The sequence below is a fragment of the Schistocerca gregaria genome, chromosome 6, assembly GCF_023897955.1.
Source record: "Schistocerca gregaria isolate iqSchGreg1 chromosome 6, iqSchGreg1.2, whole genome shotgun sequence".
In the NCBI taxonomy this organism is placed as follows: domain Eukaryota; kingdom Metazoa; phylum Arthropoda; class Insecta; order Orthoptera; family Acrididae; genus Schistocerca; species Schistocerca gregaria.
Window position 1 is genome coordinate 181,782,584 of NC_064925.1, and position 21,862 is coordinate 181,804,445.

Consider the following 21,862-nt stretch of genomic DNA (forward strand, 5'->3'; position numbering starts at 1 on the left):
ACCATTTGAACCAAAACCGAGATCCCAGAATGGTCCCCCTGTTATTACCTACCAAAGCTTTAATTTGCGATGCTCTGACTCGCCATTCCACTATTACCTGGTCTGCAGTATTTTCTGCTAAAGTATCAGTGCTCTCTGTCAGTTTCCGTAAGTCATTTAACTGTTCATTCCTCGTGCTTGCATGTCTATCATGGCACACAAGTGCAGTATACATTTCATTATGGCATGGGGTCCACCTCACGCTCATCTGTTTTGCCCTCAGTTTTCACACTGGCTCAGATTTGTGCGGGACAATAATGTGTACCAATTTTCCATGATTCTTTTTCCAATCCAGTGTCAATCGTTCTAGAAAAATGAATCTCATCCTGTTTCCTATTCCCAACAGCATCATAGTCAGTAATATAAATCAGAAAAGTACAAATAACGTTCAGTGATCAAGTAGTCGTCTCCATAAGGCTGCACCGAATTCGTATTACCGAGCGCGAAGTTATATCGAGAATTCTCTCTCTTACATTCAGTGTTTAGATGATTTATTTTGGCCATTGCACTAATGATTGATGACCAACGAAATCTGAAAAAGGTTGTATATCTGGTGAGAGTGCACTAGTAATACAGGAACAATCCGCTGTTATTAATTCGCAAGACTTTACCAGTTATGAGCCATAAATATTTCCAAGTACTTATTGTACCAGTAGTCATATGGATTATAAGCCGCAGATATTTCCAAGTATTTTCCAGGACACGCTCAATCGCAGTGCGTCGTGTTATTTGGCGGATCGTGAAGATCTGTTAACTTATTGACATTACAGTAGTATTTTTCACTCATTAACCCGTGAAGGAATGGGATATAGCCTGTTTTAAGGAATGTACTAATAAGTTCTTCGAACTGAGATCTAAAGCCTGTAAACAAATTATTAAAAGGCGTCATTTTTTTCATTACCTCTTTGCAACGATAGGTACTGTATTTAGTTCTAAGAAGTACGGTAAAAAAGACGCCACTTATTCCTTTATTAATCTGATGCGATGGTAAGTAAATATTTCTCTAAGTCAACTGTGTTTCCCTAGTTGGTATTCGTAACATGAATACATCTTGTCTAACGACTACCTAAACGTGTTTGATTCAATTTTGGAATTAATTCCCTCCATAGATATTCCGAGCTTATTCGTTTTTATTCACTTTATGTTATTTATTTATTTTTTGGTGGGGAAGTAAAGAGGTAGGGAAAGATAGGAAATCTGTAGAACGTAGATGTATTGAACTCGTGACCCGAATGTAATAAAATATTATTTTGAGCTTTTTTAAAAAGAAATGACGTTGCGTTCATTTACCATATGTTTTAGATATCCAAAGTGTTAAGCTATAAGGTAGTAGCACGCAACCTATCATCATTTTCTTAAGAAATTAGACATTACTTTTTGTTGCTTGGGAGTAGAGATTAACATTTGAGATGACAAAACTTCTGTCACTGATTAAATGCAACGTTGGTAGTTTTGTTAGCATTGCTTGAAATTTAATGAACCACCTGTCATTAGTATCCATCGTATCATCGGACCATGCTCTTTCTTGATTCATAACTGTGCTGTTTATTTTACAGATTCCAAAAGGCAACTGGAAGTTTCTTTACATATTTCACAAAAGCTACTCTGTGCTCTGTTTTCCCGCGAATCCTATGTTATCTAGAAGTAGATATACTACCTATTACGTATAAATAAAAATTAAGATAATCGTTACTGAAATGCAGACGAATAAGGTTTGCGCCTACTGTGTTTCAACAACCGAGGAGCGAATATTGTGATTAAACTTCTGAACGACACGCGTTTTGTAATTCCCTTCTGAGGTCATTTCTTTTAACTCGACAGAGAACTGCGCTTTCCTGTAGAAGTTCACGATTAACGTCCTGACTTTTAATGTTCTATGAATTATTCATCTAGAAACTCTCGAAATTACGTTTACTATTCGCAATTCGCGATGGAGCGTCACTCACTAGTCCCCAGGTTCGCCCTAAAATGTTTAAAATAAATTACAGTACTTTTAAAATAAAGGAACTGATACGTGTGCTACATCAGCCCGCACATCTGGAGCTGCAATTCGCAGTAAAACAAGCTGCTCTATAAAAAATACATCAGCTTCTCACCTCAATATCTGACAAACATCTCCAGTACTTTACTCTTACATGAGGCACAAACTTTGAATGAGATACTGCGAAAAACGTATGCTTAAATTCCTTCGCTAAGGCAATATTCACTACAGTTCCCAATTTCCCCTGTGGTCTAGAAGTAAATAGAAAAGAAAAAGGTTTTTTGCTTCCATTACTTTTTCTTTCGTTGACAAAAAAATTAACATATCCACTTCAAGGACAATGCATTTGCTGTTGAAGCTTCAGGTTACAAAGTTATTTTTGTTCTGCATCGCAATCATCTTATAATCGAGTACAACGAATGGTTTAAACTTTCCATAATAATATGTAAACAAAAACTGTAACTGAGTAGCAGCAAACAGCATTTTACAAAGCTGGTTTACCAACTTCAGCAACTTTTATTCGAAGATGATAACTTATCCCCACTTTCCAAATGTGCCAAACGAATGTTATTACTTCGTTTTGTTTGTGAAGTGGACTTTATTTCATCATCTGACAGTTTTGGTAAAAGAGCAACAACCACATTTCCATATATGGCTTGTGGTTTCTGGGACACATTCTTTTAATTCTTTTTTTTGCGATTTGTTCTCTTCTTAGAAATCCTTTTGTAGTCTGCACTTTACATCAAGCTATAGCTACATATCAATTTAAATCAAATAAACAGTTCATAATTCATTAACGAATTCAAATGATATTTTATTCACTTTAAAATCAGAGGTCGAGGTTACCATGTGTAAACTACGGAGCACCTCGCTCTTCTTCCCAGTTCCAAAAACGTTACTGAACTTGAAAGTGGGAGAATTCAATGTTAGCAAATCTCCCAACTGAGCGCTTGTGGAATCACAACAACCTACGCAGCCGAAGAAGAAGCTGTTGGCGTTCTTCTCTTCACGCAGTACACAGTACGAATGATGAAGGCTCGTTTAGCACAGATGCTTCTAGAAGCAACCGTGATCCTCGAACATCGGCAGGTGCCATATCAGCAACCCTTTGGTGTCGAAGGGCATGTTTGCTCATAAGATGACGTATTACTTGTGGAGGACTCCTGTCATTTTACGTTCCACACTTTTCTGTTTGAAGCTCTGAGTCTTCGTGGGAAGTCGATAAATAGGTTTCTTCCCGACAGTAAATACATCACTGGAGAGCGCTTCCTTAGCCAAAAATTTTTACTTTTTGTCTTTTTACATACCATAACGTGCCGTTACCAAGAAGTGTTTAAAGGCCAGCTGATGGATGTGGAGTAAGGTTAGGGTTACTGCCGTAGTGCGCAACGGCGTAATTGCCGTTCGCTGTATGATTAATTCAAGGGCGCAAATACTGAGGAAGAATCTATACCTTCATCTACATCCATCTACATTCCGCAAGCCATCATATTGTAAATGGTGGAGGGTACTTTGTACCTTTACTAGAAATCTCTTCTTGTTCCACTTCCAAATAGAACGAGACGGCCGCGGTGGCCGAGCGGTTCTAGGCGCTTCAGCCCGAAACCACGCGGCTGCTAAGGTCGCAGGTTCAAATCCTGCCTCTGGCATGGATGTGTGTGATGTCCTTAGGTTAGTTAGGTTTAAGAAGTTCTAAGTTCTGGGGGACTGATGGCCACAGATATTAAGTTTCATAGTACTCAGAGAAATTTGAAACATTTGAGGTCTTTCTGTTGGTATACGTGAAGGCGACGTACGACTGAAGCACAATGAGGCCAAGATAAAATGAATGTCCACATATAACGGTAAGAACAGTCTGTTCAAACATATGAGAAGCAACGAAGCACCTGCAATAGGATTAATCCTAGTAAAACATTACTGTGTTCCATCCAATCCTTTAACTGTGGACAACTATATTACTTAGACTAGATGAACTACTGAAAGAAAGAAAAAGGTACAACTCCCTTTTTCGGTGCAAGAAACGGAAATCTTATGTGTGTCAAAGGAGTGACAGTAACGGAACAGATGCAGGAATTGTTCATGGCCGTTTTCGGACAAGGACCTAGCGGAGTCAGTTTCGCATTTTCTTCCTCCGACCAGCTATGAAGTATCGACTGAGTATCTGCATCGCATGGATGACTGTGATGAAGTGTTGGAACTCGATCGTTTTGGATGAAAGGAAAGGAGATGGAGACAAACAGCTTCTCTTGATTAGCACCAAGGGGCCCTCGAGATGAACTTTCTCATCCGACGTACAGATCACCCTTTACGTGTCGTCACTTCATGGGACATTGCACAGAGGTTTGGAATTTAATCAAGGAACTTTACGTCAGCACCTCTTCTTCCCTTTCTGAGTAAATACTGGCACCAAAAGTTTTCCACACTGAAATTCGAACCGGCTTGCTTCCGAGTCGAGCGCCTCCGCAGAGGAGTGCGTTTCCGACCCCGGCTACGGATACTCATTTGTGTTTCTTTTGCATGTACTCAAATTTGTAAGGGGAGTATCCAAGAAACTGCCACGTACAAGTATTAAGGTATATCCATTTCGACTAATTCTACACCTTCTGCGTACCTTGTAACTCAGTAACTGAAAATAATAAATTAGAAACTGAAAAACGAATGCCTTTTTCATATATTACACTTTGTTCACTGTTTGTGATCATCACTGCACGATTATACACCTAAGAAGACTTTCGTACGGAATAATTTAAATATATTGACCTGCCTACATGATATACAACGCATATTAAACAATTTATAGAGATGATCACCCCTGTAATAAAAAGAAAGAACTCGACAGTATCTGGTTACAAGGTTAGTAATGAATATGTTAAGCACGTCATATCATATCTGCTTGCATTGCTAAGAAGTAATGTGAAATGTGGGATCACTAACTCATTTGCGATTCAGTTTCTCCCGGCGTATTTGTTGCTCGAACTGTCCACGGGTATACTGCCGGTTCATAGTGTCCAACGGAGACAATATTTCGGCGATCAGACATGTCGCCGTCGTCAGGTGCGCTGACGAACTGAGCTCATGAGGGCGGGCGGGCGACTTAAATCCCCTCCCCACCCTCAGGAGCTCAGTTCGTCAGCGCACCTGACGATGGCGACATGTCCGAAATATTGTCCCCGTTGGACACTATGAACCGGCAGTATACCCGTGGACTGTTCGAGCACTAACTGATTTGTTGGAACAGTTCAGAAAACGAGCAGAGTCGGCGAAAGATCATCCTCGACAGCTGCAGTGGGCTTGGCGCGGTTGCTTCGCCTCCACCTCAACCAATGATGTAATGCGATTTTATATTCTACTCTACGAAAACACAACTGTGTTATTGCATCTCTATAGACGACCATTAATTAGGAATTAACTGATTACCAAATGAAATGAGTATCACAATTAATTCGCTTTATTTCGATAAAGAAAGCGTTTGACAAGGAATGATAATATCATTCTAATAAACATCCAATAAGGTGGTAAATATTGTAATAATAACATAAACGAAACATTTACAATCATAGCGTTGTGCCATAATACTCGTGATATAATCATAAAGAACAAGTACCAAAGAAGGGAATCTATTGAACCTGAGGTGGGAGCTAAAAGCAGACTACTTATGAATGTAAATGCAAGTCTTCAAAGTGAAGCTTGATGTTCTAAAATTCTATAAAATGCATTTAATGTCCCTACGCAGGGCGTGACGGTAGTAAATTACAGGTAGAGGCTAAAGCGGCAGCAGAATCAGTCATCAGCGGCACAGCAGCTCTCGTGGACGGGCCGTAGCGTTCTCGCTTATCACGCCCGGGTTCCCGGGTTCGATTCCCGGCGGGATCAGAGATTTTCTCTGCCTTGTGATGGCTGGGTGTTGTGTGATGTCCTTAGGTTAGTTAGGTTTAAGTAGTTCTAAGTTCTAGGGGACTGATTGCCATAGATGTTATGTCCCAAAATGCTCAGATCCATTTGAACCATTTGGCACAGCAGCGACCCTCGCCAACGCTTAAGTTGGATCCATCTATACATCTGCTCTGGTGACGTAGTGACCCAGCAGAAGTGTAGTCAGGTAGTGGAGGCTCTCAACAAAGAGTGCATAAGAAGGAGAAGCTTTGGAACGAGTGTAAGCTAAAGGGAAAATCCACATTTCGGCATTTTCGCTGTTTACTCTGTACCTGGCAATGGATACTCTGAGCTCCGAGCGGTAAAAATGTTCTCCGCTATCATGGACTACCGTAAAGCAGTTAACCAGTAACGTGTGTCTTATCATTTAAACACTGAAACAATGTATCTCACTCTCCACCTCTCTATGTGTCCACTGAGACGGGTCTTCATGAGCACAGCTGAGTTTATCTAACCATTATTTTATTCATATTAACCTAACCTGGCACTTCTTGTGTTGTGAAAATATTTGGTTTTGTGAAGCCTTGTCATCAAAGCATCCCAAAATTACCGGTTGCACGCCATTTTTGAGACAGCATCTATTGGATCTGGCGCTGTCTGAAAAAAATCGAAAAAAACAGCTTTCAACGTTTTGTGCACACTGTGACATCTTGGACATCTCTAAAAACAGCGTTTCTTTTCATTCCACTTCTCTATTGTAAAAACAACGATGGCTGGGAGCCTTATACCAAATGAGATCTTATCTATGTTTGCCTACAGTGCTTCAAGTAGCCAACAGCGGCACTACAAAAAACTATCCGGTAGCCCGTGCGCCACTGACGTCTGTAACTCCTGACATTCCCTTCGGAGAACTGCTCCAAGAATGGTGACGTACGTGGCCCCAGAACCTTGTAGCCTATTCGAAATTTGCTTTCAACCTCTTCTTACTCAAATAAGTAGTGCAAATTCGAATAAAAATGTAAACGAATAGTAATTATGACAGCCACCTAATGAAAATCACTAGTACTACTTCGTACCACATTTTCTAGGTGTCTATTCATCATTTCGATCTAATGGATCTTTACATTCTGATTTTAAATATGCTATGGGACTGTTACCGAAAAATACGGTTCCGTAACAGGACTCTTCTCAAGAGGCATCAAATGAATTTGGAGGCGCTCTGCTATGATCATGAGATATCAGTATTCTCCATACCAAACTGTAACAGAAACGTCAACGAACGCGCATGAGGATCCGTTCAAGAAATGTGATGTTACTCGCGGTAAACGATTTTAGACAAATTTATAGTATATGCACTCCAAAAGAATTGTGCGACCACTCTTGCTTAAGAATACTGAGAATATGAGAGATTAATGTGCATATCTTAAACCATTTTCCATAGTTGCTCAAGATTGCTTCGGCGTTTATGAGGAGTTTCGAGCCATAAGAATCTGTTCTTATTGAAGTCATTTATGTCAGTGGATTTCTCCATTTCTTTAGTTTGTACAAAATGGACTAACTGCCTGTTGGCTTCTGTCTCGGGTTCTTTGGCCGACGTTCGACTGATGATTTTTCTGACGTTTCGCCAGCACGAGTGGCTGCCATTGTCGAAGTTTCACTCTCCATTGCTGTTGGTGGACTGCAGCCGAGCTCGCAGCCGCAAACTGTATATATCTGGCGCACCAACGTCCGGGGGCTTCTGCGCGGTCATTTCTGGTGCGGTTCTCCTCTTGCTACCTGCGACGGTCGTTCACTGCAGCACGGGAAGTCAGGATCCACTTACTTTGAGGCTTTCCTCCTTCCTAGGACGGAAAAATTTCCGAGACGAAACTCTCGTCATGGATGACCTGATTGGGCGAAGTACGTTCTAGGTATGATGATTAAGGAAGGAAAAGATCTGCTGTGATTTATAGTCCGATTCACGAACGATGGTGATTCACGCAGGTCGAGAGACGGACGGAGTTGAATTGTTTACAGATGCAAGTGACAGTTGGCGTATGCGCATACATGTGTTGTTTGCTTGATGTAAGCGTGTATCATGCAAATCATGTCTTTCGCTTGCCTGTTAAGAATTTGTCTCTTACCACCATAATCTGCCTTGACAACTCGTAAAAAAGTGGAATGAACATTCAGTAAAAAACTAGCTACGGTAAATTTTAATGTTCGCATTGGGTAGGAAATTCACAGCAGAGGACCCAGATTAATAGTGAATGCTTATTGCGTGGTGAGAGATGCGTAACGTAGGTGCGTGGAACAAGCCTAAATTCGACCGCCATCGTTCGTGACTGCAATTATAGCAACAAAATTGGGAAAAATCCCGAGAATACGGAGATTGTTGCTTCTCGGTTCAAAAAAGAACGTGGAAATGTTCACAGGCAGATATTAGCAAAATTCGTGCGTCTATAAAAAGATGGTTTGGTGAAGCTTACAAGTACTTCCACCGTCATTCATGTATGCATTATCAGCTGGAATTCTTGCCGAAAACCCGAGAAAGCTCTGGTCCTAAGTAAAACCACTGTCTCATCAACCAGTCTGGTGTGGCAAAAGACAGCAAAAGGAAAGCTGAAATTGTATACTTAGCGTATAAAACATCGTTCACGTAGGGGGATTTGCTCACGCAATCGGAGATTACAGACATACCATCGTTTGACATTCGCATGGACTCCCGTGGGGAGGGCGTAGAAATAGGCATTCTTGGCGAGGAGAAGCTGGTAAAAGATTTGAAAGCAAATAAATAGCCAGCTCCGGATGGAAAGCCAATTCGGTTTTACATAGAATACTCTTTGGCACTGGCCCTTACGCAGCTTGCGTTTATTGTGAATCTCTCGGCGTGTGCAGACTCTCAAGCGACTGGAGTAGGTGACTCGTGTTTATAACAAAGGGAAAAAATGGAGCCGCAACAGTACTGACCAACATCTTCAACATTAGTTGGATGCAATATTCTTGAGCATATTCTAAGTTCGAATATAATAAACTTACTTCAGACAGAAAAGTTTCTGTCCACGAATCAGCACGGATTCAGAAAACTTCGCCCGTGTGAAACTCAGCTTTCCACAACCTGACGTGATATCCTTCGGCGAACCATTGGTTAACGGCAACAGGATGATTTCATATTCCTAGGTTTCCGAAAAGGGTTTGTTACAGTGCTCCATTTTAAAATGTTAATGAAATTCGCAGTGTATCGAGGAGGTCCTCAGACATGTGAGTGGCTCGATGACTTCGTAAGTAATACGTTCCAATACATGATGTCTTTATTTCACTGTACAGATTTCATCCTTAGGCCATTTTCAAGTGTTTCAAAGAAATAAATAAACAAAAAAGTACAAATAACAAGAAGCATCGCAAAAATACAAACAGTAAAAACTAGTGTATGAACTTAAGATTTGTTACATTACTTCACGTCAAATATCGTCAGACAGTAGTGAAGCTTTGATGCAAATCAGGCGTCCAAAATACAGGAGTAAGCTTCATTTCACTGTACAGCAAATAACGTGAGCATCAGTAAACCAGAGACATCCCTATCAGTGAAGATCTTTGACGATCGTTTTATTTATGCTCACGATAGTTCATGTTTAAAAACAGTGAAACGAATCTCACTCTTGTGGTGGGGACGTCTAATTTACGTCATAGCTTCTCTACATTTGCCAGACATGCAAGTTTCCAGCTTTTTTATGATGCATCGTGTATATGTTCTCGAGCATACTTACGAGACAACTGGCTTTTGCACTGTCCAGTCACATTAACGCGACCATCGCCTATGCTCACGTCAGCGAGCAGTGACCACTCACAGACGGCACGTGGCTACACTAGCAGTAGGGGATACGCAAAGCGTGTCCGTGAGGGCGCCGACAACAGTGCAGTCGTAGCCGTAGTGCGGAAACGGAACGATTTATCTGATGTCCAAAAGGACATGATGATTAGCTTCCTGGCAAAAGGTGGAAGCATTTTCGAAACAGCTAAGTTTGTGTACTGCACGCGTGCCGCCGTGGTTAAAGTGTAGCATGCATGGCAAAATGGAGCTATCCAAAACCGGTGTCGACGTAACTGTGTGCACCATCGGCCGTAGTCGAAAGAAGTGAACGACGGCAGCGAAGATAAGTACGGGTGACAAGACGTGCAACCTTCGAGCAACTGGCAGCCCAGATGAACCAACGACCGTTCAGCGAGCGTTGCTGCGTATGGCCACCAAAGCAGGTGCCTGGTCCATACACCCATGCTGACTTCTGCTCATCGGCGACTAAAGATGGAATTTGCAATTGTACGTCCACTGATGGTGACAGGTGGTGTTCTCAGATGAATCAAGTTTTATACTCCATTGGCGTGAAACACCTGTTAGCTGACATTCAGCAACAATTTTCGGATGCGGCCAGGTTGGAGGAGAGAGCGTTATGGTCTGGGGAACGTTTTCGTAGGATTCCCGGGGTTATCTCTACATTCTCGAAGTCACTATGGATAATCACAAGTACACATGTATCCTTGGGGACCATGTCCTCTCCTACAGGCAGTTTGTTTCTTCCTCGGCACAGTTGCATCTACCAGCAGAACAGTGTAACGTGTCAAACAGTTCGCAGTGTACTCAAGTAGTTCGAAGAGCATTCGGATGTGTTTACCGTACTCCCATGGCTACCAGCCTCCCCGTATTCAAACCCAATTGTGGATCTTTGAGACCACTTCGATCGGGCTGTCTACGCCACGGATCTTCAACCGAGAAACCTTGGGCAGCTGGCCACGGCAATGGAGTCGGCAAGGCTCTACATCCCCATCCGTACTTCCGAAACCTCATTGACTCTCTCTGTGTAGGTCTCGCAGCGGTCCACGCTGCAAAAGCTGGTTATTCAGGCATTTGACAGGTGGTCAGATTAATGTGACGGAACAGTATATAACCTGATACGTATTTTTCGACGATGACTTGTGTTTCGCATATGTTCGAAGATTTTTAGCGTGTATTTCATGTATTAATTTTTGATTTTTGTATTTTGGCCTTGTTATTTGTAATTTGTTCTTTTCATTGTTTCTTTGTTACAGTGCTGTACTTCAAAACGCCCTAAGGCTGAAATCTAGATAGTGAAATAATCATATCATATATAGTCGCAAGGTGGAAATATCTTTTAGAAAATTTTACGTGACTGTGGCTCTAGAAGAAGGAGAAACAGAAACTGGTGCGTTGTCCTGGACGGGCGAGTGATCGTCATTGACAAGGGTTTTGTCAGGAGTGAAACGTACATAAATGACCTGATCAATAGTGTAGGCAGCGATCTGATGCCTGTAGAAGGACACTAGATGACTTAAGTTTTCTACTTTGTGTGATGGATGGTTGCTTACTCTAACTGTGAGAAAATCTAAGTTAACGCACATGGATACGAAAAACATTCCTGTAATATTCTAGCACCGAAGTAGCGTCATATAGATTAAATATCTGAGCCTAACACTGCAAAGCAATCGCCTCCAATTAGTTGACAGATAGTTTCTGCGGTAAGGAGGTTGCAAATAAGCTGCTCTTTGAATCAATAAATCAAATCAGAAAACAACTGTAACATTCACAGATGAGAGACTACACAGGAGGACTAAATCAACAACAAACCATTATTTGTAAATTCCAGCGATACATGTTACAGCAAGATGTATGAAGACTAAGGCTTCTAAAAACCATGCGAATAGTAAAAAGAAAAATATTTGCTTAAAGGAAATTTCATTGAGAAGCTTTATGAGGCAAGACTGAATAAACTGTGTAATAACATAGAAAAAAGCCAATACCTAGAGGATGGAAAAATATTAAAATTACAATAGATCAGGCAGCTGATGAAGTTCTAGAGCATCAAAGACAAATAAAGAACAATAGAGGACTGAACGAGTGGAAAGATGATGTTGATAGATTGACGAAGACGAAAAAAAAGATACATTTGAAGCGGTTGTAGTACAGGAGGGCTGCAAGCACAGAAAAATAAAATACTATATAAAGAAGCTGAAGAACTATGAAGGAAAATTAATAAAGAACGCCGAAGTAGATTCGTTTCTATATGTCCATGGTAAACAGGAGTATGGTTATAAGATGAGAAAGAATTTGGGTAAGCATATAAAAGATGATTCAAGACTAAAGTGATAAGTAGCACACCATGGGTAAACTACTACAAGAAACTTTGGGCAACATGAGACGATCGAAACAAAAATATGAACGAAAGCTATAAACGCGAGGAAGAGAAAGATGAAGCCTATATGTAATAAAGATGAGGAAATTAGAAGATGCCACGTGCAAGATGAAAAATTGGAAAAACCGAACAGTGATGGAACTACCACAAAACTGATTAAATATGTACCTCCCATAATGAAATCCAGGTTTCTCAACGATATTAACAGACACGAGACATATGAAGCAATTACAGAGTATTGAAAATTAGCAACAGTATCATCTATTTACAAGAAAAGAGACCGAATGAATTACGAAAATTATAACTGCATTTCTCTTCTAAACATTGGATATAAAATATGTTATAAAATACTAACTCAGAGACTAGCAGCAACTATTGAAAATATTCTCCTTGAATAGGCTTTAGGAAAAGCAGAACATGTACAGATAATACGTTCGTTATTAAACAAATCACTGAGAAATTAAAAAAAAACTCAATAGGCACATTTACCATACATAGACTATCTGAAAGCTTTCGATAAAGTAAATAACGAAAAGCTGTGGGGCATAATGAACGAAAAGGGAATACCATCGCACATAATAAAAGTAGTTGATAGCATGGAACAAGAACAAACGATTGACTTAGCAGAAAATTTAAAATCTAATGCAATGTAACATTGGAGAGTAAGATAAGGATGCAGTTTGCGTACAATTCTTTTCAATATTTATGTTGATGATATCCATAGGAAATGGATAAGTAAATTATTTATATATACTTATAACTGAACAAAAGGAGATATTATACTACGCTCTTCTGTGCCGATGATCAAATTCTAATAGCAGGAACGGACCCCGAACCTTCTCATACTTTACCCACAAGAGCTAAGTTTTATGCCCTATTAGGAATTAGTTCTCAGTAAAATAATGATAAATTACCAGAAAGTGGAAAGATAAAGCTGGTTCAACTTCGTAGGAAGCAGTTTCTCATTCATGAGAGGAATGTACGTACAAATGAAAGTGTCTAGAAATATTTAATTGATATTGTGGAAAAGTGTAGAGAACCGTCAGAGGTGAAGTAAGAACAGAAACTCTACTTAAGATATACAATAATGTGTCAGCACCAACCGTGATATATGTGAGTCATGGAATTTAACAAAATGTAATGAACAATGGATATAAATTTTAGAGCCACTATTCCGGAGAAGAGTAGTTATGTAGGTACACACCATCTGGCAGAACAGGAAGTGGGAGTGACAAAATGCAATGAGCAAGTGAAGGAAAACAGTAATAATACAAAATACAATATCACAAGAATAAAAGAGGACAGAAAAACTTGGTGACCCAGTGGGAAGATCTCAACGATGAGCGAGGAAAAGGTGGAAATATCAATAATTTCAACTAAGAGGTCGTGGTAGGCAAATGTCTGATACATATACACAGATGAGGAAGACGAAGAAGATAAATATAAAAAATATTTGATATATTCGGAATTAGCAGTTAATTTTAATGATTATTGTATATAATTTTCCGCTGATACTTGTATCCTGTACGGGGACCACCTAGTACCCACACTCTCGGAGTAACGTGTTTTGGGGTGGACAGTAAACTCCCTTGGGTCATGTTTAAGTGATATATTGCAGTTAATGTTAACAGGCGATTACTCGCCTAGACAGAAGTCGGCATTGTGTCTGTTGTATTCAATCGCGAAGCAATTTCTTTGTTTCATCGTCAATATGAACGTCCAGGGGTTACAGTAAACCTGCAGTGGTGCACCGGAAGCTACTACATTCCCAGTAAAGGTTAGAAGCGTAGACCGTTTGAAGAATTACTCGCCTAGACAGAAGTCGGAATGGTGTCTGTTGTATACATTCGTGATGCAGTTCCTGTGTTTCATCATCAATGTAAGGGTCTAACGATTACATTAAACATGCAGTAGTGCATCGGAAACTACTACTGGACTCCCAGGAAGGTTCCAAGCGTTGGCCGTTTAAGCATTACTCCATTGGACAGGAGTCGGCATTGTGTCTCTTGTGTTTAATCCCGATGCATTTTCTGTGCCTCATCATCAATCCGAAGATTGATGGGTTACAGTAAGCCAGCAGTGGGGCATCGCAAACTACTACTGGATGCCCAGGGAAGATTCCAAACACATACCGTCTGAAGTGTTACATACCTGGACAGAGGTCGGCATTGTGTCTGTTGTATACTTTCGCGATGGAGTTCCTGTGTTTCATCATCAATGTAAGGGTGTACGGGTTACACTAAACATGCAGTAGTGAATCGGAAACTTCCAGGAAGGTTCCAAGCGTAGGTCGTTCGAAGAATTTCTCGCCTGGACAGAAATCTTGCAATCTGCTTTTTTGTATTTAATCGCGATGCAATTTCTGTGTGTCATCGTGTGTTTGAAGATTCAATGGTTACAGTAAACCTGCAGTTGTGCACCGGACACAACTATTGGACTCCTAGGAAGGTTCCAAGCGTAGGCCGTTTGAAGAATTACTCGATTGGACAGGAGTCGGCATTGTGTCCGTTGTGAGTAATACCGATGCATTTTCTGTGTTTCAACATCATTGCGAAGATTGAAAGGTTACAGTAAATCTGCAGTGGGGCATCGCAAACAACTACTGGATGCCCAGGGAAGATTCCAAACACATTCCGTCGGAAGTGTTACACGCCTGGACAGAAGTCGGCATTGTGTCTGTTGTATACATTCGCGATGCAGTTCCTGTGTTTCATCATAAATGTAAAATTATAAGAGTTACACTAAACATGCAGTGTTGAATCGGAAACTACTACTGGACTCCCAGGAAGTTTCCAATCGTAGTCGTTCGAAGAATTACTCGTCTGGACAGAAATCTTGAAATCTGTCCATAGTATTTATTCGCGATGCAGTTTCTGTGTGTCATCGTGTATTTGATGATTCAAGGCTTACAGTAAACCTGCAGTGGGGCATCGCAAACTGCTAATGGATGCCCAGGGGAGATTCCAAACACATACCGTGTGAAGTGTTACATACCTGGACAGAGGTCGGCATTGTGTCTGTTGTATACTTTCGCGATGGAGTTTTTGTGTTTCATCGTCAATGAAAGTGTCTAAGGGTTACACTAAACATGCAGTAGTGAATGGGAAACTACCAGTGGACTCCCAGGAAGGTCCCAAGCGTAGGTCGTTCGAAGAATTACTCGCCTGGACGGAAATCCTGCAATATGTCTGTTGTATTTAATCGCAATGTAGATTCTTTGTGCCATCGTGTATTTTATGATTCAAGGGTTACAGTAAACCTGCAGTTGTGAAGCGGATACAACTATTGAATACTAGGAAGGTTCCAAGCGTAGGCCGTTTGAAGAAATACTCCCTTGGACAGGAGTCGGCATTGTGTCCCTTGGGTGTAATCCCGATGCATTTTCTGTGTTTCATCATCAATGCGAAGATTGAAGGTTTGCAGTAAACCTGCAGTGGGGTATCGCAAACTACTAGTGGATGCGCAAGGAAGATTCCAAACACATACCGTCTGATGTGTTACACACCTGGACAGAAGTCGGCATTGTGTCTGTTGTATACATTCGCGATGCAGTTCCTGTGTTTCATCATCAATGTAAGGGTATGCGGGTTTCACTAAACATGCAGTAGTGAATCGGAAACTTCCAGGAAGATTCCAAGCGTAGGTCGTTCGAAGAATTTCTCGCCTGGACAGAAATCTTGCAATCTGCCTTTTGTATTTAATCGCGATGCAGTTTCTGTGTGTCATCGGTTATTTGATGATTCAAGGGTTACAGTAAACCTGCAGTTGTGCAGCGGATACAACTATTGGACTCCTAGGAAGTTTCCAAGCGTAGGCCGTTTGAAGAATTACTCCCTTGGACAAGAGTCGGCATTGTGTCCCTTGTGTGTAATCACGATGCATTTTCTGTGTTTCAGCATCAATGCGAAAATTGATGGGATACAGTAAACCTGCAATCTGGCATCGCAAACTACTACTGGATACCCAGGGAAATTGCCAAACACATTCCGTCTAAAGTGTTACACACCTGGACAGAAGTCGGCATTGTGTCTGTTGTATACTTTCCCGATGCAGTTCCTGTGTTTCATCATCAATGTAAGGGTATACGGGTTACACTTAACATGCAGTATTGAACCGGAAACTACTACTGGATTCCCAGGAAGGTTCCAAGCGTAGGTCGTTCGAAGAAAGAATTACTCGCCTGGAGATAAACCTTGCAATGTGTCTGTTGTATTTAATCGCGATGCAGTTTCTGTGTGTCATCGTGTATGTGATTATTCTAGGGTTACAGTAAACCTGGAGTTGTGCAGCGGTTACAGCTATTGGAATCCTAGGAAGGTTCCAAGCTTAGGCCGTTTGAAGAATTACTCCCTTGGACAAGAGTCGGCATTGTGTCAATTGTGTGTAATCCCGATGCATTTTCTGTGTTTCATCATCAATGCGAAAATTGATGGGTTACAGTAAACCTGCAGTGGGGCACCGCAAACTACTACTGGATACCCAGGGAAGATTCAAAACACATACCGTCTGAAGCGTTACATGAATGGACAGAAGTCGGCATTGTGCCTGTTGTATAATTTCAGGATGCAGTTCCTGTGGTTCATCATCAATGTAAGGGTATACGGGTTACACTAAACATGCAGTAGTGAATCGGAAACTACTACTGGACCAGAGGAAGGCTCCAATCGTAGGTCTTTCGAAGAATTAATCGCCTGAACAAAAATCTTGAAATCTGTCTGTTGTATTCTATCGCGATATAGTTTCTGTGTGTCATCGTGTATTTGATGATTCGAGGGTTACAGTAAACCTGCAGTTGTGCAGCGGATACAACTATTGGAATCCTACGAAGGTTACAAGCGTAATCCGTTTGAAGAATTATTCCCTTGGACAAGAGTCGCCATTGTGTCCCCTGTGTATGATCCCGATGCATTTTCTGTTTTTCATCATCAATTCGAAGATTGAATGGTAACAGTAAACCTGCAGTGGGGCATCGCAAACTACTACTGGATGCCCAGGTAAGATTCCAAACACATACCGTCTGAAGTGTTAGACGCCTGGACAGAGGTCGGCATTGTGTCTGTTGTATACTTTCGCGATGCAGTTCCTGTGTTTCATCATCAATGTAAGGGTATACGGGGTACACTTGACATGCAGTAGTGAATCGGAAACTACTACTGGACTCCCACGAAGGTTCCAAGCGTAGGTCGTTCGAAGAATCACTCTCCTGGAGAGAAATCTTGCAATGTGTCTGTGGTATTTAATCGCGATGCAGTTTCTGTGTGTCATCGGTTATTTGATGATTCTAGGGTTACAGTAAACCTGCAGTTGTGCAGAGGATACAACTATTGGACTCCTAGGAAGGTTCCAAACGAGGGCCGTTTGAAGAATTACTAGCTTGGACAGCAGTCGGCATTGTGTCCCTTGTGTCTTTTCGCGATCCATTTACTGTGTTTCATCATCAATGCGAAGAGTGAAGGGTTACAGTAAACCTGCAGTGGGGCATCGCAAACTACTACTGGATGCCCAGGGAAGATTCCAAACACATACCGTCTGATGTGTTACACGCCTGGACAGAAGTAGGCATTGTGTCTGTTGTAAACTTTCGCGATGCAGTTCCTGTGTTTCATCATCAATGTAAGGGTGTACGGGTTACACTAAACATGCAGTAGTGAATCGGAAACTACTACTGGACTCCCAGGAAGGTTCCAAGCGTAGGTCGTTCGAAGAATTACACGCCAGGACAGAAATCTTGATATCTGTCTGTTGTATTAATCGCGATGCAGTTTCTGTGTGTCATCGTGTACTTGATGATTCAAGGGTTACAGTAAACCTGCAGTTGTGCAGAGGATACAACTATTGGACTCCTAGGAAGGTTCCAAGCGTAGGCCGTTTGAAGAATTACTCCCTTGGACAAGAGTCGGCATTGTGTACCTTGTGTGTAATCCCGATGCATTTTCTGTGTTACATCATGAATGCGAAGATTGAAGGGTTACAGTAAAACTGCAGTGGGGCATTGCAAACTACTACTGAATGCCCAGGGAAGATTCCAAACACATACCGGCTGAAGTGTTACATGCCTGGACAGAAGTCGCCATTGTGTCTGTTGTATACTTTCGCGATGCAGTTCCTGTGTTTCATCATCAATATAAGGGTATACGGGTTACACTAAACATGCAGTAGTGAATCGGAAACTACTAGTGGACTCCAAGGAAGGTTCCAAGCGTAGGTCGTTCGAAGAATTACTCGCCTGGACAGAAATCTTGCAATCTCTCTGTTGTATTTAATCGCGATGCAGTTTCTGTTTGTCATCGTTTTTTTGATGATTCAAGGTTTACAGTAAACCTGCAGTTGTGCAGCGGATACGCCTATTGGACTCCTAGGAAAATTTCAAACAAGGGCCGTTTGAAGAATTACTAGCTTGGACAGGAGTCGGCATTGTGTCCCTTGTGTGTTATCCCGTTCCATTTACTGTGCTTCATCATCAATGCGAAGATTGAAGGGTTACAGTAAACCTGCAGTGCGGCATTGCAAACTACTACAGGATGCCCAGGGGAGATTCCAAACACATAACGTCTGATGTGTTACACGCCTGGACAGAAGTGGACATTGTGTCTGTTGTAAACTTTCGCGATGCAGTTCCTGTGTTTCATCATCAATGTAAGGTTCTAAGGGTTACACTAAACATGCAGTTGTGAATCGGCAACTACTACTGGATTCCCAGGAAGGTTCCAAGCGTAGGTCGTTCGAAGAAAAAATTACTCGCCTGGACAGAAATCTTGAAATCTGTCTGTTGTATTAATCGCGATGCCGTTTCTGTGTGTCATCGTGTACTTGATGATTCAAGGGTTACAGTAAACCTGCAGTTTTGCAGAGGATACAACTATTGGACTCCTAGGAAGGTTCAAGGCGTAGGCCGTTTGAAGAATTACTTACTTGGACAAGAGTCGGCATTGTGTCACCTGTGTGCAATCCCGATGCATTTTCTGTGCTTCATCATCAATGCGAAGATTGAATTGTACAGTAAACCTTCAATGGGGCATCGCAAACTACTACTAACTGCTCAGGGAAGATTCCAAACACATACCATATGAAGTGTTACACACCTGGACAGAAGTCGGCATTGTGTCAGTTGTATACTTTCGCGATGCAGTTCCTGTGTTTCATCATTAATGTAAGGGTTTAAGGGTTACACTAAACATGCAGAATCTGAAACTACTAGTGGACTCGCAGTAAGGTTAGAAGCGTAGGTCGTTCGAAGAATTACTCGCCTGGAGAGATATCTTGCAATGTGTCTGTTGTATTTAATCGCGATGCAGTTTCTCTGTTTCATCGGTTATTTGTGATTCTAGGGTTATAGTAAACCTGCAGTTTTGCAGCGGATACAACTATTGGACTCCTGGGAAGGTTCCAAGCGTAGGCCGTTTGAAGAATTACTTCCTTGGACAAGAGACGGCATTGTGTCCCTTGTGTGTAATCCCGATGCATTTTCTGTGTTTCATCATCAATGCGAAAATTGATATGTTACAGTAAACCTGCAGTGGGGCATCGCAAACCACTACTGGATGCCCAGGGAAGATTCCAAGCACATATCGTTTCAAGTGTTACACGCCTGGACAGAAGTCGGCATTGTGTCTGTTGTATACTTTCGCGATGCAGTTCCTGTGTTTCATCATCAATGTAAGGGTATACGGGTTACACTAAACATGCAGTAGTGAATCGGAAACTACTACTGGACTCCCAGGAAGTTTCCAAGCGTAGGTCGTTCTAAGAATTACTCGCCTGGACAGAAATCTTGAAATCTGTCTATTGTATCTATTCGCGATGCATTTTCTGTGTGTCATCGTGTATTTGATGATTCAAGGGTTACAGTAAAGCTGCAGTTGTGCAGCGGATACAACTATTGTACTCCTAGGAAGGTTCGAAGCGTAGGCCGTTTGAAGAAAACTCCGTTGAACAAGAGTCGCCATTGTGTCCCTTTTGAGTAATCCCGATGCATTTTCTGTGTTTTATCATCAGATAGAAGATTAAAGGCTTACAGTAACCTGCAGTGGGGCATCGCAAACTACTACTGGATGCCCAGGAAAGATGCCAAACACATACCGGCTGAAGTGTTACACGCCTGGACAGAAGTCGGCATTGTGTCTGTTGTATACTTTCGCGATGCAGTTCCTGTGTTTCATCATCAATGTAAGGGTATACGGGTTACACTAAACATGCAGTAGTGAATCGGAAACTACTACTGGACTCCCAGGAAGTTTCCAAGCGTAGGTCGTTCTAAGAATTACTCGCCTGGACAGAAATCTTGAAATCTGTCTATTGTATCTATTCGCGATGCATTTTCTGTGTGTCATCGTGTATTTGATGATTCAAGGGTTACAGTAAACCTGCAGTTGTGCAGCGGATACAACTATTGTACTCCTAGGAAGGTTCGAAGCGTAGGCCGTTTGAAGAAAACTCCGTTGAACAAGAGTCGCCATTGTGTCCCTTTTGAGTAATCCCGATGCATTTTCTGTGTTTTATCATCAGATAGAAGATTAAAGGCTTACAGTAACCTGCAGTGGGGCATCGCAAACTACTACTGGATGCCCAGGGAAGATTCCAAACACATACCGGCTGAAGTGTTACACGCCTGGACAGAAGTCGGCATTGTGTCTGTTGTATACTTTCGCGATGCAGTTCCTGTGTTTCATCATCAATGTAAGGGTATACGGGTTACACTAAACATGCAGTAGTGAATCGGAAACTACTACTGGACTCCCAGGAAGTTTCCAAGCGTAGGTCGTTCTAAGAATTACTCGCCTGGACAGAAATCTTGAAATCTGTCTATTGTATCTAATCGCGAAGCATTTTCTGTGTGTCATCGTGTATTTGATGATTCAAGGGTTACAGTAAACCTGCAGATGTGCAGCGGATACAACTATTGTACTCCTAGGAAGGTTCGAAGCGTAGGCCGTTTGAAAAAAACTCCGTTGGACAAGAGTCGCCATTGTGTCCCTTTTGAGTATTCCCCATGCATTTTCTGTGTTTTATCATCAATGCGAAGATTAAAGGCTTACAGTAACCTGCAATGGGGCATCGCAAACTACTACTGGATGCCCAGGGAAGATTCCAAACACATACCGTCTGATGTGTTACACGCCTGGACAGAAGTGGACATTGTGTCTGTTGTAAACTTTCGCGATGCAGTTCCTGTGTTTCATCATCAATGTAAGGTTCTAAGGGTTACACTAAACATGCAGTAGTGAATCGGAAACTACTACTGGATTCCCAGGAAGGTTCCAAGCGTAGGTCGTTCGAAGAAAAAATTACTCGCCTGGACAGAAATCTTGAAATCTCTCTGTTGTATTAATAGCGATGCCGTTTCTGTGTGCCATCGTGTACTTGATGATTCAAGGGTTACAGTAAACCTGCAGTTGTGCAGAGGATACAACTATTGGACTCCTAGGAAGGTTCAAGGCGTAGGCCGTTTGAAGAATTACTTACTTGGACAAGAGTCGGCATTGTGTCACCTGTGTGCAATCCCGATGCATTTTCTGTGCTTCATCATCAATGCGAGGATTGAATTGTACAGTAAACCTGCAATGGGGCATCGCAAACTACTACTAACTGCTCAGGGAAGATTCCAAACACATACCATATGAAGTGTTACACACCTGGACAGAAGTCGGCATTGTGTCTGTTGTATACTTTCGCGATGCAGTTCCTGTGTTTCATCATTAATGTAAGGATTTAAGGGTTACACTAAACATGCAGTAGTGAATCTGAAACTACTAGTAGACTCCGTGGAAGGTTCCAAGCGTAGGTC